Source organism: Neofelis nebulosa, chromosome 4 (assembly GCF_028018385.1).
Source record: "Neofelis nebulosa isolate mNeoNeb1 chromosome 4, mNeoNeb1.pri, whole genome shotgun sequence".
Classification (NCBI taxonomy): domain Eukaryota; kingdom Metazoa; phylum Chordata; class Mammalia; order Carnivora; family Felidae; genus Neofelis; species Neofelis nebulosa.
In genome coordinates, this window is record NC_080785.1 from 96,517,339 (window position 1) to 96,537,192 (window position 19,854).

The following is a 19,854-nucleotide window of genomic DNA, read 5'->3' on the forward strand; positions in this document are numbered from 1 at the left end:
TGTTTTCCTTCCCATCTTGTAGTCATTCTCAAAACCTCCAAACTCCATGCTTCAGCCTCTTGTCTGAAACAATTAAGCCTCTAGGAAGATGTGGGCATGCTAATAGATTTAGTGTTGTGTTTCATCCACTCCTGACTGTTGACATCAACTCTTCATGCTCAGCAATGTTTTCTCTGCGACTTCATAAGCACATGAATATTTATTATGTGGGGGAAGCACACTACTGTTCGCAATGACTGCAGCTGAAAAAATGATAATAAACGTGAGAGATTAACAGGACTCAGGACAGGAAGCAGTTCAGGGATGGTAGACCAGGGTCTGTGGAATGTTAAAACCACTGTCATCCAAAGAGCAGCTAAAATGTTAAGAGACGCGCAGCAAAGGGACGTTGTGTTGGCAGGAAATAACCTAGGGGAGTTTTAGATTATAGTGTGTAATTAGTGCGTAATTAGCATTTGCATAAATATTCATTCCAGGGAATTTTGTGGATAGTAGTAGCACGTATCCAAAACACACGGGCACACGTACACACATGACTAAGAAGACTCAAACAAAGGATATTCACGTACTCATCAGTTAAGACCTGCCTGAAAACTCCTCTCCATGGCTATATCTTCCCTATTTCCCCTACAAAGGGCTGCTGGTGATTCACTCAGACTTGGACGACTCTCTACTGTTTATAAACCTATTACTCCTCTTGACTCTAGACCCCTCCAGGCCCTTGGTTTACCCGGTCGTTTCTTCCACAGTGTCTACTACGCACAGTTCCACAGTACGTCCTGGATGGTCAATACCTGATGACCGAATGAATGAGGACTGGTCAAGGAAAGGATTATGTAGTTCAGTTTTATTTAACTACCTGGGAACCTGCAGCAGACACTGTGTTAGGCACTAAGGAAAATCTCAAAGGAAGTTAGGACTTTTCTTGACCACACTTCTTGCAGTTTCTTCTTTTAGTGAGTCAGTCAGCCAGTCAGCAAGTTCTGGCATGTTGTGAGAACCAAGGACACAAGTAGAGAAGTTAATAGGAATACTATCTGGTGTAATTAACACTGTGTTTGATATATACTCAGGATTTTGGGAAAGCATGGGCAGGGATTCTAACTCAGCCTGGCAGTCAGTAAAGACTTCCCAGGTTGTATGAGCTGAGTCTGGAAGGGCAAGTGGGAGTTCCTGGGGTGGGCATTGGAGCCAAAGTATAGCATGAGCAAGTTTGGCAGACAGAGAGAGAACCAGGGCGGGGAGCCTGCCAGTTGTCGGCATGGCAGGGGTTGGGGGAGGCATTAGGGCTTAGAGGCCATTGGGGAGGGACAGGCGGTATCCCTCAGTGAGTATTGCAGGTTCAGGGGGCCTGAACTGAGGCTGTAAGAGGTGCCAGGAAGGAGAGGCAGGGACAGGAGATGGCAGCGACAGAACTTAGTGGCTCAAAGTGTAAACTGAAAAAGCTGAGGCTGAAGAGTGGGCTCCCCCGTGATGTGGGCCTCAGGAATCTTCAAGGACAGAATGCAGACACCTTAGCATGTGTCCATTTGTAAGTGGAGTGCAAGCTCTGGGCTGAAGGGGCGCTCAGGATGCAGTGTCCCTTAGTCCACGTCAAGGAGAAGACACAATCGTACTTTGTTGTTTGCATGGAGAGTTCATGGGTGCTTTGAGTTACACATATTGGGATATCCACATAATCTTTTTAAATAGCTTACTCTTTCTCTCTTGGACTTGTTCTTTGGTTTCAAAGTCAACTCTGTCTAATTGGTTGCTAAGATTGGCCTTAGCATTCGGTTAGGGTTGAAACATTGCATTTTACGATCCAAATAATTGGGGAGTTAAAAATACTTCCAACAGTTTATGACTCACACTTTTCAACTCATAGATGAGAAAAACCAAGGTGGGTGACTGTGAATGCCTGTGATTTCGGCACAGGCTGAAGTTCCACTGAGTTCTACATGTGATTTCTGGCCTGCTCGGAAGGCCCTGACTTTCTCAGGTCATCCCAGACTTTCTGGCTGTGCCTGAAATTAATTACAGCCACATCCACTAGATTCAAATGTCACCTTACAGGGATAGAGAACACTTTAAGTCCCTATCAATCGTAGAGTTTATGCATTTGAAAGATCTAGAAGTATAGGTTTTGACAGGCGGGAATCAAGGTTAAGAACGAGGGGTTACAGGATGAAGGGTAATGCACAAAATTTACCTGCTTTGCAATTTGATCAGGTTGATTCAGTTTGTTTCAATTTGCCAAATATTTACTGAGCACGTGCTGCCCACGTGATGCAGTGACATGTCCTCAGGCCATCCAAGGTGGGCCTCACATGCTCCTGAGGGGCGCAGAGGGTGGAGAGTGAGTAGGTATGTATGTTCAGGTAAGAGAGGTCATGACTCGGAGAGAGAGAGAGAGAGAGAGAGAGCTCAGTCCACATGGCGTGAACCATGAGCAAGAAGGCTGCGTCGATAACAGTTCTGCCTATGTAGCAATGCACTCTTTGGCAGGTTATGCAGACCTCAGAGTTGGCTTGCTCATCTGCAAACTTGGGATGACGAGGCTTCCCTTTCTCCCTCAGAGGTTTGTTATGAAGGTCAAAGGAATTACTTCATGTTAAAGAACTTGAAATACAGAGAGGATGTATTTCATTATTTAATTGTTAGCAGAATCAGAATTGGAACCCCAGGCTATTTGATTTAACTCCTAAGCCACAAAACTCTGTGAGCTTTTCTGGAACATTCTCCACTCCCCCCCGCCCCACACTTTTCATTGCTTTATTGGAGAAATCTTTGAGGTTGCTGTAGGCAGCTACATGTGTCTCTTGCTTTATAGAGGAGGGTAGAACAAGGAGAAGGAAGATGACACTGATAAGTGTGGGTGAAGAATTCTAAATTTTGTGAGTCAAATACAATCCCTGGAACTCTGAAGATATGTGGAGTCTCTTGAAAGGCTGCCTTACACACTATGATTTAAATTACACAGTGTACATGCGTTCGCTAAGTGGGTCTGCTGTCACATCTCCAGTCCCATCTTAGGGCTGGAGACTCTGAAAACAGGAGAAGTTTTCTTTTTCTTTTTAAAAGTTATTTATTTATTTATTCTGAGACAGAGAAGGGCAGAGAAAGAAAGGGAAAGAGAGAGGATCCCAAGCAGGCTCTGCACTGTCAGTGCAGGGTCTGGTGCAGGGTTCAAACTCATGAACCATGAGATCATGACCTGAGCTAAAATCAAGAGTCCGAGCTTAACTGACTGAGCCACCCAGGTGCCCCAGAGCTTATCTTTTTCTTAGGGGATGGGTCTCTCAGGCCTTGCCTGCATGAGATTTTACTTTGCAGGATTTAAGTGGTCATGAAATGATAGACCTGAGCATTGAATCTCTACAGGGAGTCTATCATGAGAAACATCACCAATACGCTATTGCTTGAGTAACTTGGAAAGCTGAAGGAAATAGGCCAATTGTGCTGAGTATTTTGAACAATTTTCCATTTGTTCTGCTTCATATCAGCTACTCATATTCTTGTTGCAACTGAAAAATTGACAGATGTCAGAGGGAAGGCTCCATGATTTTCCCTTGTCCTGGAAACCCCATGAAGAAAACATATGTATCGACTACGTCACTGGTTTTTATATCCAAGTTATGGCCCTTGTCCAAAGAGATTATTTTCTTGATTTCAGGCAGCAACAATTCATATAGCAAGGGATACTTTCTGAGCAGGTAATACATTTTGTTGGAGACCACTAGGAGGTGTGGGATGCACAAAGACACCACTGATTCCTGTTCAACTTCTTAAATATATTATAGTGGGAACACGAGAAGACTAGATCTGACCTACAGCCACTCACGGAGGAGAAAAGAGCCACCACAGAAACAAAACCAAACCTCACATCCCCTCTGAAAAGCTTCCTGCAGCAAACCCAGCCTGAAGATTACAAGCAAGGGTTGGAGCTGAAGGGAAACTTCTCTTCCCCTCTTTGGTTTGGGTGGTAGTAGCCTGCTAAAGCCCAGCTTTATCATTTTTTTTTTCCTTTTATAGTTTCTTCAGGAAAGCCCCGGGCCTCTGAGGCTGCCTTCCACCCCCATCGGAGATTTTAAATGTGAGGACAGGAAACGTTTGTCCGGCTTCGTCATTTTATGACACTGTTGCCCACTCCCCCCCTCCCACACACCCTCCTTTGGTGCCTCCCGAAAAGTTCTGCCAACGTTAAGCAACCATCTTTTAATGTGGCTTTGGCTGAACTCGTACTCTAGGAAGTGAGTGTGGCAGGGCACCCCTGTCTCAGCCAGGCCAGCCACTTCTGAGAGCTGAGCTCATCCGCCGCCCCAGCGTCCGGAGGCCCAGCCCACGGGGGGCCGTCTGTGAAGGGTGCTGGGTGGCAGGAGGGCACAAAGCAGCCTCAGCAGGGCAGGCTGGCTGCTCCTAAGACTAGCACTGTGCTTCGGATGGTAGGCACTACGTTATGAAAGACAGGTGTCCTGAGAAACAGTGATTCTATGCAGGTTCTATGCATAGTATTTTCCAGGTGATTATCTGGAAAATGACAGAAGCTATTTAAGGACATAGAGAAACATATAGTGGTGAAAGGAATTGTCCAACTTCCACAAGCCATTCGGGTACACTGATGGAAGGGGAATCTGAGCTCTCCTTTCTACCAAATGTCATCTCCTCAGCTGCTTTTGGCCACTAGTATATTTGCAATCGTAAACACACCGTAAGCTCTGCCATCCTGACTTGTTAAAACTCCACTAAGCAGTTCTGTGCAGTAGGTAAGTGGGGCCTTCCCCCTACCTTTCAGTGGAGGAAAGTGGGTTGTAGGAGTTGATGTACTCCTGAAGCCACATGGCAAGTTCAGGTGAGACACGTTCTAAAAATCCTGCCTCAGGCTGGGAGTCTGTGGGATACCTCAGGGCCACTGTTAGGACCCTTCACTGGCCCAGGCTTGTCAAGGCAAAGCCCTAGAAATGCATAAGACTCAGATTCATGGGAGACCCACCTGGTTTACGTCATCACGGGCTGTGATTCTCACTCTGTTTCGGCCCTTTGTGTAAACCCGGCCAAGCACTAGCTTCCTGGAATAACCCTCACCAGCACCAGAAGCCCGAGCCTTCTGCCGGAGACAGGGCAACGTGAAGGCAGCCAGGTGTCTCTCACATTGTCTAGGTGGCCGTAGAGAGGTAATTATCAATGACCAGATTTCTTTTGTGCCTTTACTATCTTACTGGATGGGCACGCAGGATGCTAGGACGAGTGTAGAAGAAATTTAAAATCCAGTTTCTAACTGTTGGTCCTGTTGAGATATTTCTCCTAATGTGAAAGAAACTTGGCTCTGTTTCAGATGAGGGAAATAATAGAGTGGAAAACACACATTTTCATGTGATTTTCTGTAACAACATCAAAGTCAAGAAAACCATGTGAAATCATTATTCATGACCTCTAAAAGCCACAAATTACCTTCTTAGCTTTTTGGGCTGTGGACACCTGGCTGCCTTTTCCTCCCCTGTGCACTCAGCATTGCCGTCTGGAGCATATGCTGTTGGTACATTAGATTTATGTGTCTTTTAAGGGTACTGCGCCCACCTCACTTTAACACTCTTTGCTTTTGGGGTCAACCTACTGTTAAATTACTTTCAGTTTTATGGTGACCTATCAACATTAATGCTCCATGTTTTTAGGATTGAGACAACTGTGTGGAACAGGGTGTTCTTATAAATGCCGTGCAAGCACCTATAAGGCCTTTCTATCTCCATAAAAGATCACCAAAATGCCTTTTCCCGAGCTGGTTTCTTATTTTGTGGGGTCCTCACCTATAAAGCAGAGCTAAACATGGAACATGTTACAGTAAAAAACCATGCTTACTTTCTTTTTTTTTTTTTTTTTTTTTTTTTTATTTATTTTTGGGACAGAGAGAGACAGAGCATGAACGGGGGAGGGGCAGAGAGAGAGGGAGACACAGAATCGGAAACAGGCTCCAGGCTCCGAGCCATCAGCCCAGAGCCTGACGCGGGGCTCGAACTCACGGACCGCGAGATCGTGACCTGGCTGAAGTCGGACGCTTAACCGACTGCGCCACCCAGGCGCCCCAAAACCATGCTTACTTTCAAGTCCACCCACAAGTGTGCAAGAAGATTTTGACTAGAGGCCATTTTTTTTTTCTGTACACATAACAAAGCCATTCTACCATTCCTGCCTACCTTTTGTGATTCCAAGGAAAAGCATCTAAGTAATATCCATGTAAAGTATTATAAGAGAAATATACATTTTGTGTGTATGTGTGTGAATGCATGTATGTGTGTGAGTGTGTATATAGGTGAATGTGTATATTTGTGAGTGTGTATGCATGAGAGAGAGAGAGAGAGAGAGAGAGAGGAGAGAACGTGTATACATATCTGTGTCTGCCTGTCTTCTCCATCAGTGTTGGTTGTTGCCCAGGCCCAAATGTGTGCATTGAGCTCTCTCCTCTTCTCCCCTTGCCCCATCTCTCTGTAAATACTCAAATGTCTTTGGAGGTGGGAAGGATTGGAGGTGCTCTCTTGCAGAGTAGATTTCCTTAAAAGTGATAAATTCCTTTCACCGTGTGGGAAAAGAGATCCAGTACAATTTAATCACCTGCCTGAGATCACACTGGATAGTGATTTTATGAGAATTCCATTCTTAGCTCCAAGAGCTAGCAATAAAGCAAATATTCCTCTTCCTTGGCACCAGGGTAACTGATACTCAGATTTCTATACTTATAATCCAGGTGGTCATTCATGTACACAAGAGCTTCTTAAATAGAAACATGGACCAAGTGTGCCTCTTCAAGCGTTGTTCCAGATCAAGAGGCCAACAACCTGAAGTTACAGTCTATTGTACTAGCTATTTTTGAGTAGATACCAGATAATGACAACAGGTGGTCCTTGTGTTTTATAAGCCTCCAATCTACTAGGAGAAACAGAGCTCTAAAACATCATAAGGAGCACAGAAAGCAACATGTGCCCCCCCATAGAGTGTGGTCTCACAGTTGACTTGCCACGATGGGACTTGTATGATAAATACTCCTATTTGGAACACTGGCAAGAATCAGGAAGGAAAAGGAAAACCCATCAGGAAGGAGTCAACAAAGTTGTCCAAAAGCCCATGCCAGAAAAATGTGGAACCTCACAGATCTGTATTGGGAATCCTAGTTTAGACATGGTACTTAGAATTGTGAGTCAGAGGGTTTCCCATCACTTTGGAAATGTCCAGGCTTTTGATTCAGAATAGCTGGTTTTGAGATTAGGTGCTACTACTGGCTGGTTGTGTGACCTTGGGCAGTCCAGTGACTACAACTTCTCTGAGTTGCCATCTCTTCATGAAACAGAGATAGTAAGAGTAACCCAATGCATGGGAGAATGCAAATCACAACACCGGATACCAGCACAAGGGGCTCTCACAAACATCCTGTTACCTAGTTATGGTGGCCTAGAAACACCACAGTAGACGGGACACGGGATGAATAACCGCAGAGGTAGATGTGTTGAAGACAGCAAAAAATTCTAGCTCACAGGTGACCACAAGGGTAAGGATTGCTTACCACAGATCATTAGCTGTCAGCATAAATGTCCAGGCCTGATTCAGCCTGAGGATTTAATTATATCAGGGAAATCTGTGTCAGAGTTATCAAGAGTGAGTTTACCCCAGTCAGATCCTGAATAGCCAAGAGCTTGGCATCACAGAAGGATTTAGCGTTTGTTTTTGTTTGTTTGTTTGTTTGGTTTGGTTTTTGTATTGCATTGTAACAATTATAAGAACCCAGCTAATGCTGCATGTGTTACTGTGCTCCAGATACTATTCAATTCTTAAGTCTTTTAATCCTCACACCAGCTCATTGAGGAAGGCACCACCATTATCTCTATCTCACGGACAGTAAAGCCAAAGCTCAGTGAAGGTAATTTTCTCAAAGTCACCAGCCATCAAATGATGGGGCCATGATTTTTAATCCAAGGATTCTGGCCCTTTCAACCAAAGTCCACTCTTTTAACCAGGATATAAATGATACTAACTTAACTAAACCCTCGTTTTCTGTATATATGGAAAACATCTGAATATTTGCCTTTCAACTGTATGCTTTTGGACATTAGAAACTTTTCATTTATAAGTGGTTAAATTGATCAGTTTTTAAAAATTGGATTCTTCCTTGGCCATGCCAAGTTCAGTATTCAGTTTTACCATGTTCTATTTGTGATTATATTTAAATTTTGTTTTTACTTTTTATTTGACATAATTATAGGTTCACAGGAAGTTGCAAAAATAGTAGAGAAGTCCTGTGTACTCTTCATCCAGTTTCCCCCCATGGGTATGTCTTACATAATTATAGTACACTATCAAAATCAGGAAATAGACATCAGGGCAACGTCTGTGCAGAATTCTGTGCTGTTTTATCACATATGTAGATGCATGTAATCTACGCATGATGTAATCTACTCATTGACAATAAAAACCTTGACTGCAAGATACAGAACTATTTCATCGCCATAAAAATCTTTACACTTTCATTTTTATTCAAAATTTGTTGGTTCATCTGGAGGTTAGTTTGATGTTTGAGAAGTAAAGAACCTGTTTTCTACTTTCCGATTTCCTCAGTACCATTTATTTTATAAGTTATCATGTGGACATGATTAGAAATGTCACTCTTCAGTTCCAGCAGTACGTAATTAACAAATCCTGCATTCCTCAGACCTCAGAGCCATTGTTCCTCCCAGTCCACCACTTTATCTCCTAAAAATTTGGTCTTGGAAGCAGTGGGGTTTGATCTTTATGCCATCGGACACGACAGAACCTACATCAGGGTCTTGGGTCATTTAATTGTGCTGTTGGTGTGAAATTATTGCCTTTTTTCCTTGAAATTTATCAAAGGGGAAGGCTGTACCCATTGGTGGCTCCCTTCCAGGGCAGTATATCTCAGAAATCCTCAGGGGCCTGGATATGAGATCAGAGTTACAAAACTTCAGGTGCCAACACTTTTCTTAATTTTTCTTCAGCCTTAGTTTCCTCATCTGAAAAATGAGGAAAATTCAATCTCTCTTGGAGGGCTATGATTTTTATGCGGATTAAATGAGGTAATATATTTAAATGTACAGCCGAGGAAGGGCTTAACATAGTCTAGGATTTTTATGATCATATTCATTTCTAATAAAATATCTTTGAATTCAATGGAAATATATTTTTATTATTTATATTTGTATGTGCCTTCAATCATGATGACATTTCTTATTCCCTCTTGAAAAGTCAGTGTGGGAAGTCTTAGATTTGAGGAAATATGATCATGATAAGATTTGTGTACAAAGCTAATTATCAATGTCTTAGTCTGTTCAGGCTCCCAAGACCATTCCCAGTGGGTAGCCATCTCTAGGGACCCGGCTAAGTCTTAATCCAGAGGAAACCACAGCATTTCCAAGAGTTTACCAGATAGTTTTGGATGATAACTTTGTGTTCAAGAAGCTAGGCTATGGAACTCAGCTGTCCCACCCCTTCTTCAAATAGGTCTGCTCAGACCTGTTCCTTACAGGAGGTGTCACAGAGTTTGTGGTTATATCACAGCTCGGACAACTGGAGAGCTCCCCACCCTCATTGTCATCTTCACCTTGGAACACAAGAACACGTCTGTGGTTAGCATGTCCCAACAGCAGCCCTGGGCATCCTGTAATTGCCTGGGGTAGAATTAACTCTGCTAGTGGCTCAGATTACATAAATCTACATCTAACCCAAGAAAGAATCTGCCCTGAAATGAGGAGAATGGATGTGAAATCCCAGTATACGCCATGAAAATACAGCAACAGCGACTAGTTTTTAAGAAGGAGAAGCAGTTTGGGGAAAAGGAGAAAATTTCTTTACTCTCTTTACCCTGCTTCATCCTCACTTTCTTTTGAAAGGTGTTTTGTATGTGTGAATGTGAGTGTTCTGCGTGTCACTAGAAAACACAAGAAGGACGCTGTGATTATCATTTTCTGAAGAGGCCCTCCTACAGGAAATTGGGCTGCAGGGGAGGAAAAGTGTGTGTTTTCCTGAAGGAAGTGCTTATAGAAAGCCAAATCTGGGAAACAAATCATGGAGAAGGTATAAATAAACTTCTGGCCCTTTGCATTTTGAATGGCGAGATAGTACCTTTGGTCCCAAGGAAAGCAATTTCTTTTGGACGTGGTCCTTAAGGCACGTGAAAGCTTCAGATTTAATTTTAAAACCAGCACCTTCATGCTTCCCATTTTTCCTAAATCGCCTGACCACAGGCACATACTCTCTAACCACCAACATTGGGAAACTTACAAATGGGAAAATTGAATTCCACTTAGAAAAAGAGTATTAGAAATCTCCGTGGAGTGAAGCCTTAAATATTGTTTCAAAGTAAGCTCTGGTGGGTTTTTGTTCCTTTTGAAAGAACTGACTTCCTTATGTTCAAACTTGCTTCGGTTATAAATTGTAATTGCAATCTTTTTTCCGTGCACTTAAAAACTCACTGACAATAAAATTTTAACAAAGAATAGGTTTTATTGGGAGCAAAAAACCAAGTGGAAATTTTTAGTTGTTAGCATAGATGTTATCAAATGTCTTCTTTCATGGTATTGTTTACCAACGTGTTTATACACTTTGAATAAAATGAAATGGGAAAAAAAAATCCTTACGTTGTGGCTTTCGAGAGTAGAACTTGCTCTCAGTAAAACTTCCCGGACCTGCACAGTACGGTATGAAGCAACAGGAATCAGGGAGCTGTTTCGTGAAACATAATAGTAGTAATGTCAACGTGGGGCTCCAGGATCGAAACACTTCCCTGGTACCCTGTGCAATAATGCTGTCTGTCCCTAACTCGGTCTGGATGTCTGAGACTCAGTGCCTTCATAAATCCTTCCTTCCTGCTCCAGGTTGTGATCAGGCAAAGAGGGAAGGAGACTTAAACAGGGTGTGCACATCTTGTAGGGCCCTTCAGAGCTCTCAAGGGATTAAAGTCAATGAGTAGATAAATAAGCTTTCCTGGAAGCCGTTCACCTTCGTCTCATTCCTGCCTAGTCTATTGCAATATCATTTTATCTGTGGTCTCTGATTCTCTTGCCCCACCTGCAGTCTCTTCTCTCTAAGGAGACTTTTACAAACATAAATGCATTCATGCCACTGTCTGCTCAGAACCCCCGAGGGCATCCCATCACATCTTGTTTCCACTCTGACCTACTACCCCCTACACGGTCAGGGCCCTGGCTACCTTCTAAACCCATCTACTGCCCCTGTCCTCCTTTCTCCCACCCCCAACTAACCAAGCCCTTGCCTGGAGACTTTATACTTGCTGTTTCTTCTGTCTAGAACAGTAGATAGTCTCATAACTTTGCTTATAGAAAGTGAAATTTGCTCACTGCTTTTAAGGGTCTGCTCAAATATTGCCTCCTCACTGAGCTCCCTGCTCCCATCCCATTATCACTCTCTATCTCCTTCCCCTGCTTTACTTTTCTTCATAATATTTTTCACTCTTGGATATCAGATTACACATATTCCTCTGTTTACTGCCTGTTTCCCTCATCAGATCAGAAGCTCCCTGAGGGGAGAGACTTTGCAAAGTTTACTGTGGAAGCCCTATATAGGAGCTCAATAAACGTGTCGAATGAATTGTTTTATGTTAGTGAATGTGAATACCTTCCCCTCTGGCAACTTCTCATCCTTTCTCTTCATCTAATTGAACATAAATAAAATTGTATAATATTCACTACTGGGGATTGTCACGACATATACATTTCAGAACTTGAATGGTCAATAGAGATCATCTAGCCCATCAGTTTAAAGGTTTCAAGCCCAACCTTTATTTTCTCCTTGCTGAGATGCAGAGTATAGTCTCATATACTTTTGAGAAGACTCCCATGGGTATTCCCATATTTGGGAATTCTTCCCCCCACCAAACAGTAACCATTCCCACCTATCATTGCTCTAAGAGAAGCTTTCCAAACATTTCTAATCATTAGAACTATTAATAATGTCATAGTCTGGTTCCCTAGAAGCAGCATGTGAGAAAGGGATTGGGGTGCACTGATTTCATGAGGGAGTAGTCTTTAGGAAAAAACTGGAAGAGAGTGAAGACAGCAAGATAGGGAAGGAGAAGGAATCTCCAAGGAAGCGATCTTAGGTAAAGTCTAACTTTGGCCTGATACACAGGGCTCACAGGGCAGAACCCTCCTTCCCTTCAAAGGGTCTAGGGTAAAGAACCTGATACCAAGCAGTCATTGGGTGCCCTGGGGCTGGGGTGGTGGGTGGGTGGCTGGCTTCCCAGGCATGTATCTTTGTCTGTCAGCCAAGGATAAGTCACTGGAGAAGGTCACAGGAGAACATCCTCAGCAGTCTTACTCAAAGCAAGCAAAGGATGGGTGTGCTGGCTGGTCCACAACCTCTACCACAGATGGTTTCTCAGTAGTGACTATGCACCACAGGTTATAGTTGTCAAATTCATTGCACATCGGAATCCCTTGGAGGGCTACTTGAAGTCCATATCGCTGGGCTCCAGTCCCACAATTTCTGACACAGACGGGAAGTGGGGCCCAAAGATCTATTCTAACAAGTTCCCAGGTGGTGCTGATACTAGTCAGGGGTTAGGTGAACAGTTTTGAAGATGGTTGGGTTGTATCATACTTAAGATTCCCTTAAAGAATCTCAGACAAAAGAAACACAAATCTTAATCCCAAAAACACTGGAAGTAACAGAAGTCCTTCTCGAAATTCTCTTGAAGAAGGGGTAGGGGTATGTATACACTACACCACACTCAGCAAACTTTCTAAGAGATAGGTTTTATTTTTTTTTATTTTTTTTAATGTTTATTTATTTTTGAGAGAGAGAGAGAGAGAGCGAGCATGAGTGGGAGAGGGGAAGAGAGAGGGAGACACAGAATCTGAAGCAGGCTCCAGGCTCCGAGCTGTCAGCACAAAGCCCGAACTGGGGCTCAAACTCATGGGCCACGAGATCATAACCTGAGCCGAAGTTGGACGCTTAACCGACTGAGCCACCCACCCAGGCACCCCTAAAGGATAGTTTTTAGATACTGTTCCTCTGCTCACTTTCATCCTTACCACAACTACCATCTCCCCCTCTCCCCCACCCCCCGTGTCATAAAACATTCTCTGAGTGTTAGCTCTAAGATGGGACACTTCTTTCCCATTACGGAAAGTGTTGTAGAATGCAGGACAGACAGACATTATCACAAACATATCCTTGAATTTGCTTTTATTTACATAGAAACAAGCTATGTGTGTGTTTTTATTCTATAGCTCTTAGGAACAAATTGCTTATGATCTGCCTCACAGTTTATGGAAACGATACATATGTCCCAGCCTCTCTTCTGTAGCTGATGAGTATGGGGCACTGGGGGGTGAGGTCTTTAATGTTCTACCTCAGATGGAATTTTTCTCTTTCTTCCACCCCATTCCTCCTACATCCTCAGTTTTCTAGATCTTGCTAAACAGGGTAGTTTTAGGGTTTAGGGTATCTGTCTATATGTTTGTGTAAATGAGAGAAGTTGAGAGAGATTTCTAAAATCATGCCTAAGGAAAAAAACAGATTAAAAAAACAACAAAAACCAAAAAACCTCTGTAGTCACATTAAAAAACTTGTCAAGGGGACCCTGGGTGGCTCAGTCCGTTAAGTGTCCAACTCTTGATTTTGGCTCAGGTCATGATCTCGCTGTTCATGGGGTTGAGCCCCGTGTTGGGCTCTGTGCTGACAATGCAGACCCTGCTTGGGAATCTCTCTCTCTCCCTCTCTCTCTGCTCCCACTCTGAAAATACACAAACAAACTTAAAAAAATTTTTAAAAATAATAAGTAAGATAAAAAATAAAAACTAGCCCAGGAGCAACAATAATAACAAAAAGTGCTAAAACTAGATAATTTTATCTGAGTGGACAAGTTTAACAAATAATCATCAGTTTATTGAAAGATCAGCCAGAATGTTCATCAGTGGTTGTATTATCATTTGATTATTTTTTTTCCCTGGGATCTTAATTTAAGAAAATTTCCTTCAAGAGTTTTGACTTGAAAAGATGCCATCTAAAATAAACTCCTGGTTTGTCTGTCGGTGCTCTGTGTTTGGAGTGTGGAATGCTGCCCGAAGATGTTGGAAGAAGGGTTCTCACCAGTGGAATGGGCTGAGGAAAGGAATAGGGAGTAATCTGTGTTTGCCCAAGAAGGCTCATGTTCACTTAGGTTAGGATCCCTGCTTGAACAAGGTGGTGAAACTTCTTCTTCTTTTTTTTTTTTAATTTTTAATGTTAATTTATTTTTGAGAGAGAGAGAGCAGGAGAGGGGCAGAGAGAGAGAGGGAAACACAGAATCTGAGGCAGGCTCCAGGCTCTGAGTTGTCAGCTCAGAATCCAACATGGGGCTCAAACCCACGAACTGTGAGATCGTGACCTGAGCCGAAGTCGGACGCTCAACCAACTGAGCCACCCAGGCACCCCAAGGTGCTGAAGCTTCTAATTCGGAGATGAGAATCCCAGACACCCAGTAGGACCCATCAGGGAATGCTGGTGAGTGAAGGCAGAAGAGGGAAGAAACACAGAATGGAGCCCTGTGGGTGGCACACTTCCCTTTCTGGGGACGACACAGGCTCAGCTTCTGTGTTTAGAAAGGAAAGCTGCATCAAGATTTTGTCATGAAATCTTACAATGGAGCCATACCAATTCCTCTTTCCCTATCCAGTCCCCCTCCCCAAGCTCTGGTCCCCCATTCTTTTGAGACCCAAACACCATGGCTTCTGGACTTCACTCCCTCCTGTGGAATTCTAGCCCTCACTCTCTGAGCCACACATATGAATTTACACTGTTTTGTGAATTCTGTTTTTATGGGAACTTTCGAATCACTGTCAAAATGTCTTCATGGTACCCCAGCTGGATCGTAAGCTTGTGAACTCTCTTAGCACAATGTCCCATCTCAAGGCTTTGTCCTCCCTCCACATGCACAGAGCAGGACGGCCGGCCTGCACTTAGCACCCACGCTATGGCAGAGGCTCTTTGTCCTTATTCATGGCTCTGTAAGCCAGGCCCACGTTGAAGATGAGGAGACAGCGTCAGCAAGCCCACCTGGCCTGGCCCACTCATAAAGGAAGGAGCTGTATGCTTCTGACTGCCTTTGACTTTGCTGCCCTTTCCATTATTGTCTTTGTCACGTAAGGCTGCCATAACAGAAACATCATAGAGTGAGTGGTTTGAACCACAGACGTTTACTTCTCATAGTCCCGGCAGCTGGAAGCCCGAAGTGAAGGTACTGGCAAACCTGGTGTCCGGTGAGGCTCATTTCCGGTTTGCAGATGGCCTCACCTGGCAGAGGGAGCAGAGAGAAGAAGCCATATTCTTCTTATAAGGCACTAACTTATTCAAAAGGGCTCCACCCTCATGGCCTAATTCCATTCCAAAGGCTCCGCCTCCAAATACCATCACACTGGGGGTTAGGATTTCAACATGTAAACCTTGGGGGTGTGGCGGGACACAGACATTCAATACATTACAATTATTTAGACTACAGCTACTTGCTTGTAAATAGGTATTTTCAACAATGAATCAGTGATTGAGTATTCCAATTATTTTTTATACTGACTGCCAGATTACAATCATCTTATAACTTCTAGGATATACTATTTGTTAAAGTGGGAATAGGAACAGAGAAGGAGGTTAGTGAGGTCTGATCAAAAATATAACCACCCTCTGGGGCACTTGGGTGACTCAGTTGGTTAAGCGTCTGACTTTGGCTCAGGTCATGATCTCAAGGTTTGTGGGTTCAAGCCCCACATCGGGCCCTGTGCTGACAGTTCAGAGCCTGGAGTCTGCTTCAGATTCCATGCCTCCCTCTCTCTCTGACCCTCCCCTGCTCATGCTTTCTCTCTCTCTCTCTCTCTCTCAAAAAAAAAAAAAAAAAAAAATATATATATATATATATATATGTATATATAAAACCTCCCTCCTTTCAGCCACAAGCAATTTCATAAGAACAGATCAGCTCTATTTTCTAGCCAGATAAAACATATTGTGTTTCATGAGGCAGAGCTGGAAAGCAGTGTATATCTTACATTGTATGGTGTAGGTAACTTGATTTCCCCTTCTAATTTGTTGTAAGATGTTGCACGAGCCTCCTATATATAGCATGATACAGTGTGGAAAAGAAACTACCTATTGCCTCTGTAGAGAAAAAGAGTTTAAGATCATCTTAAACTTGGTTTGGGTATGCAACAACCCTTCCTTGTAAGGAAATGACGACCATATAAAACCAAAGTATATTTGTTTCTTTTCTCATACTTATTAGAACTACTAGTTAGATGCTATCCTTGCAAAGAAGGACATTGGATCAAATGTTTCAACATTGAGCCTCTGACCTAGACTCAGAGAAGGATGGCGTCTTGGAGCCAGAGAGGTGGGTCCCCTGTGGGGTCCTTGGCATGGGCAGGTCTCACCTCTCTTTAGAGTTAAACTTAGGAGATTTTAGAAGATGCTGACAGTCCTCCATTCATTTTAGACTTTTGGATTGGGGCTCCTGGGTGGCTCAGTCAGTTAAGTGTCCGACTCTTGGTTTTGGCTTAAGTCATGAGTTTGTAAGTTTGTGAGTGTGTTAAGTTTGTAAGTTCAAGCCCCGCCTCGGGCTCTGTGCTGACAGTGCAGAGCACACTTAGGATTCTCTCTCTTGCCCCCTCTCTCTGCCCCTCTTGTTCTCTCTCTCTGTCTCTCTCAATAAATAAATAAATAAACTTTAAAAGAAACCAGAAAATTTGGATTTTGCTGTCACTGGATCTTGGGGAGATCCCGTAACCTTTTCAGTGATCTGATAACAGAATTCTCCCACATCACTGTCAGTTGCAAGATTCATCTCAAATGTAATTCATATGTCAGTTGCCACGGGAGAATAAAATGTCTGAACTTATTTAAAAATTTTTAAATGTTTATTTATTTTTGAGAGACAGAGACAGAGTGCGAACGGGGGCGGGGGGGGGGGGCAGAGAGTGAGAGGGACACAGAATCTGAAACAGGCTCCAGGCTCTGAGCTGTCGGCTCAGAGCCTGACATGCGGCTTGAACTGGGATGCGGCTTGAACTGGGCAACAGGGAGATCATGACGTGAGCCAAAGCCGAACGCTTAACCGACTGAGCGGCCCAGGTGCCCCTGAACTTATTTTAAGATGAAAGTTCCTATTTCCCCCCAGGCCAGGCCTACTTCAATTTAGAAGTCTACAGTGGAGGGGTACACAGGGCAGAGGAGGGGTACACAGTTGGCTTCTGTTCCATTTTCTCACTGTCATTTGTCTTCTACCCCCTTCCCTCCCCCTTCATCCCCCATCTTCCCCCCCCCGCGCCCCCCCCCCCCCCCCCCCCCCGCCTCCCACCACCACCATTCCAGTGTCCTGCTGGAAAAGGACTCAAAGAGAGCAGGGCAGAAAAAGCCTCACCTGACTGATGTTGGGTAGACTCTCTCTGTGCTTGGAGACTGCTCGAGGCTGGCCCTCCCATGATATGCTTTCAGGGGTCTTCCACTCAGAAAATCCCACTGCAGGCCCCTGACTCAGACGTGCCTCCCTGCACCTGCCAGTTAGCATTTCCTCAGCCCCAGGCTTGAACCCAGTGGGTACGCTACACCTCCAGTTCTTCCTTTGTTGTCTTCCCCAAGCCTCTCTTATAAGCTTGAGGGAAGGAGGATTCTTACATGGCCAGAGGGTGGTATTCTCATAAATGCTGCTATGCTCCAGCATTCTCATTCTCAGGAGGGGGCTGTTGACCTAAGGGCTACAAAACTAATTCTCTCCACCTCCTTGCAAGTCCTGCAAAGGTGGTCTAGAACCACAGCCACCTGTTATTTTGCTTTTAACCTTTGGGCCTTTTGTGTTTAACCAAAACAGAGGTGGCCATGATTCTGTTTTAATATCCTGTAGCACTTTAAGTCCAACTTTGGACATAGGCGGGTAGCAGGCATCAGTTTGAGTATTTGTCTGAGAAGTACCAGGTGTGTATAGAATTGTTTGAATTATTCTTTCAAACACTTATTCTTTCAGACTCTAGCCCCCATCTTCTCTAACCCCTACTCTCATCCCCCTGCAACATGCTGTACATTTTCTTTCATATTCTCTTCCCTCTTTAGGAAAGGAGGCATTATGACCACATCAGGGGAGATCATTGGGCATCTACCTCGCTTTTGCCATGTAGAAACTGTCCAAAGGTATTAAGAAATACTTTAATTTTTTTAATGTTTATTTGTTTCTGAAAGAGAGAGAGAGAGAGAGAGAATGACCAAGGGAGGGGCAGAGAGAGAGGGAGACACAGGATCTGAAGCAGGATCCAGGCTCTGAGCTGTCAGCACAGAGCCAGATGCAGGGCTCGAACCCCCGAATTGTGAGATCATGACCTGAGCCGAAGTCGGATGCTTAACTGACTGATCAACCCAGGAGCTCCATTTTATTTTATTTAAAAAAATTTTTTTTGAAATATTTTTAACTTTATGTCACTTTCCATGGCGACACTATTTAGCTAACATTAATTACTGAAAACAAAACAAAAAAAAACAAAAGAAACACAACTACTCACTCCCCCCCGTAAAAAAGTCCAAAGATTTCCTGAGATTTGTCATGTACTGAGTTAAGTGTCTCTAAAACTGAGGTCTCTGGTTTTGCTGTAGTTTCTGTTTAATCTCCCAGTTTTGCCTGAAGCCACGAAGTCGACCTCAGAGCAGAGCCTCTCTCCAGCCCTTACTGCCAAAATGAAAACCATGTGCTTGTGTGGGTTTTCTTTGTTTTTCTTTTTAAAGTTCTTCTCCATTATTTAATGAAACTATTTAGTAATGCATAGGTCTTAAATAATAGGGTTCACATGGGCTGTTATCAATTAAGTCACATTAACACAAACACTTGTTCTCAGAAGCAAATTTAACTCTGGACATGTTTAAAGCCGATTGTAACACCCTGGAGGAAGTTAGAAACTCTTTGAATTTTTACAAGTCAGACTATACAGGACAATACATAAAAATAATATGTGTATGAAATACTTAATACTTGTACAGCTCCCATCCATCCTTTCCTCCTTCCAGGAAGGCAATTTATCAACCTAAACTCCCATCCTGGGTAGTGTTACTTCTGACCCCGGTTTAACAGTAGAAAAATCTAATTCACACTGGAGGTATGTCACATCCCAGAACTCGGGATGCAAATCACAAATCTGTATGCCGAGTGGGTTGTGGAGATGCCTCTTCTTTCCACCTGCCAGGAGTTAAGATTGTCTGGAAAAGAAGAATTGCAAGGGTATGACTTGAATTCTGAAAATCACGCCTTCTATTCTACTGAAACAATATTTTAAAGCATAAAATCCTTTTTTTTTTGTTTGCTTTAAAACAGACCAACCTAGTACAGATAGGTCATTCTTGAGTATTTGTTCATGCCATTTGCATAACAGAATGAGCAGTTTATGGTCAGTGCAGCAAACACAATGGAGGTGTTGATGTGGGGGTGGGATGGAGAGATTTTGCCACTGTGACCCAATCTGCACAATTGCAAACAACATTTGGCCTTCTCGAAGCCCCTTCTCTTACTTCCTGGCACATTCTCTCCTGCCTGACTGCAGGATGGAAGGACTATCACTCTATAGCATGCTCCAATGGTGAATTCTCCTTATTTCCCACAAAACTAACAAGCAAAAAGGCCCAACTCTTCATTTCCCAGCGGGTGCTCTCACTAGAAGAACAAATGAAGTGAGGCGATTTGCAGTTGGATGTGAGCCACTGCTCACTGAGCCACTGATATGTACATATCCAGCGGTGAGCTGGCATATCCCCCTCGGATATGGCCACGGACAGCAGCTCATACTCTACATGTGTGGGCGGAGTTTACCCGCCATCTCCCCCACCCCCAGCCTCCTGTGTTCTCTATCTCTT

The 19,854-nt window shown here is 43.6% G+C and overlaps 1 protein-coding gene across 2 annotated transcripts in view; it reads left to right on the plus strand.

Moving 5' to 3' along the window:
• SUGCT (succinyl-CoA:glutarate-CoA transferase) overlaps positions 1–19,854 on the plus strand; it is a 758,031-nt gene that overhangs the window by 600,130 nt on the left and 138,047 nt on the right. The gene's annotated exons all lie outside the window — the stretch shown is intronic.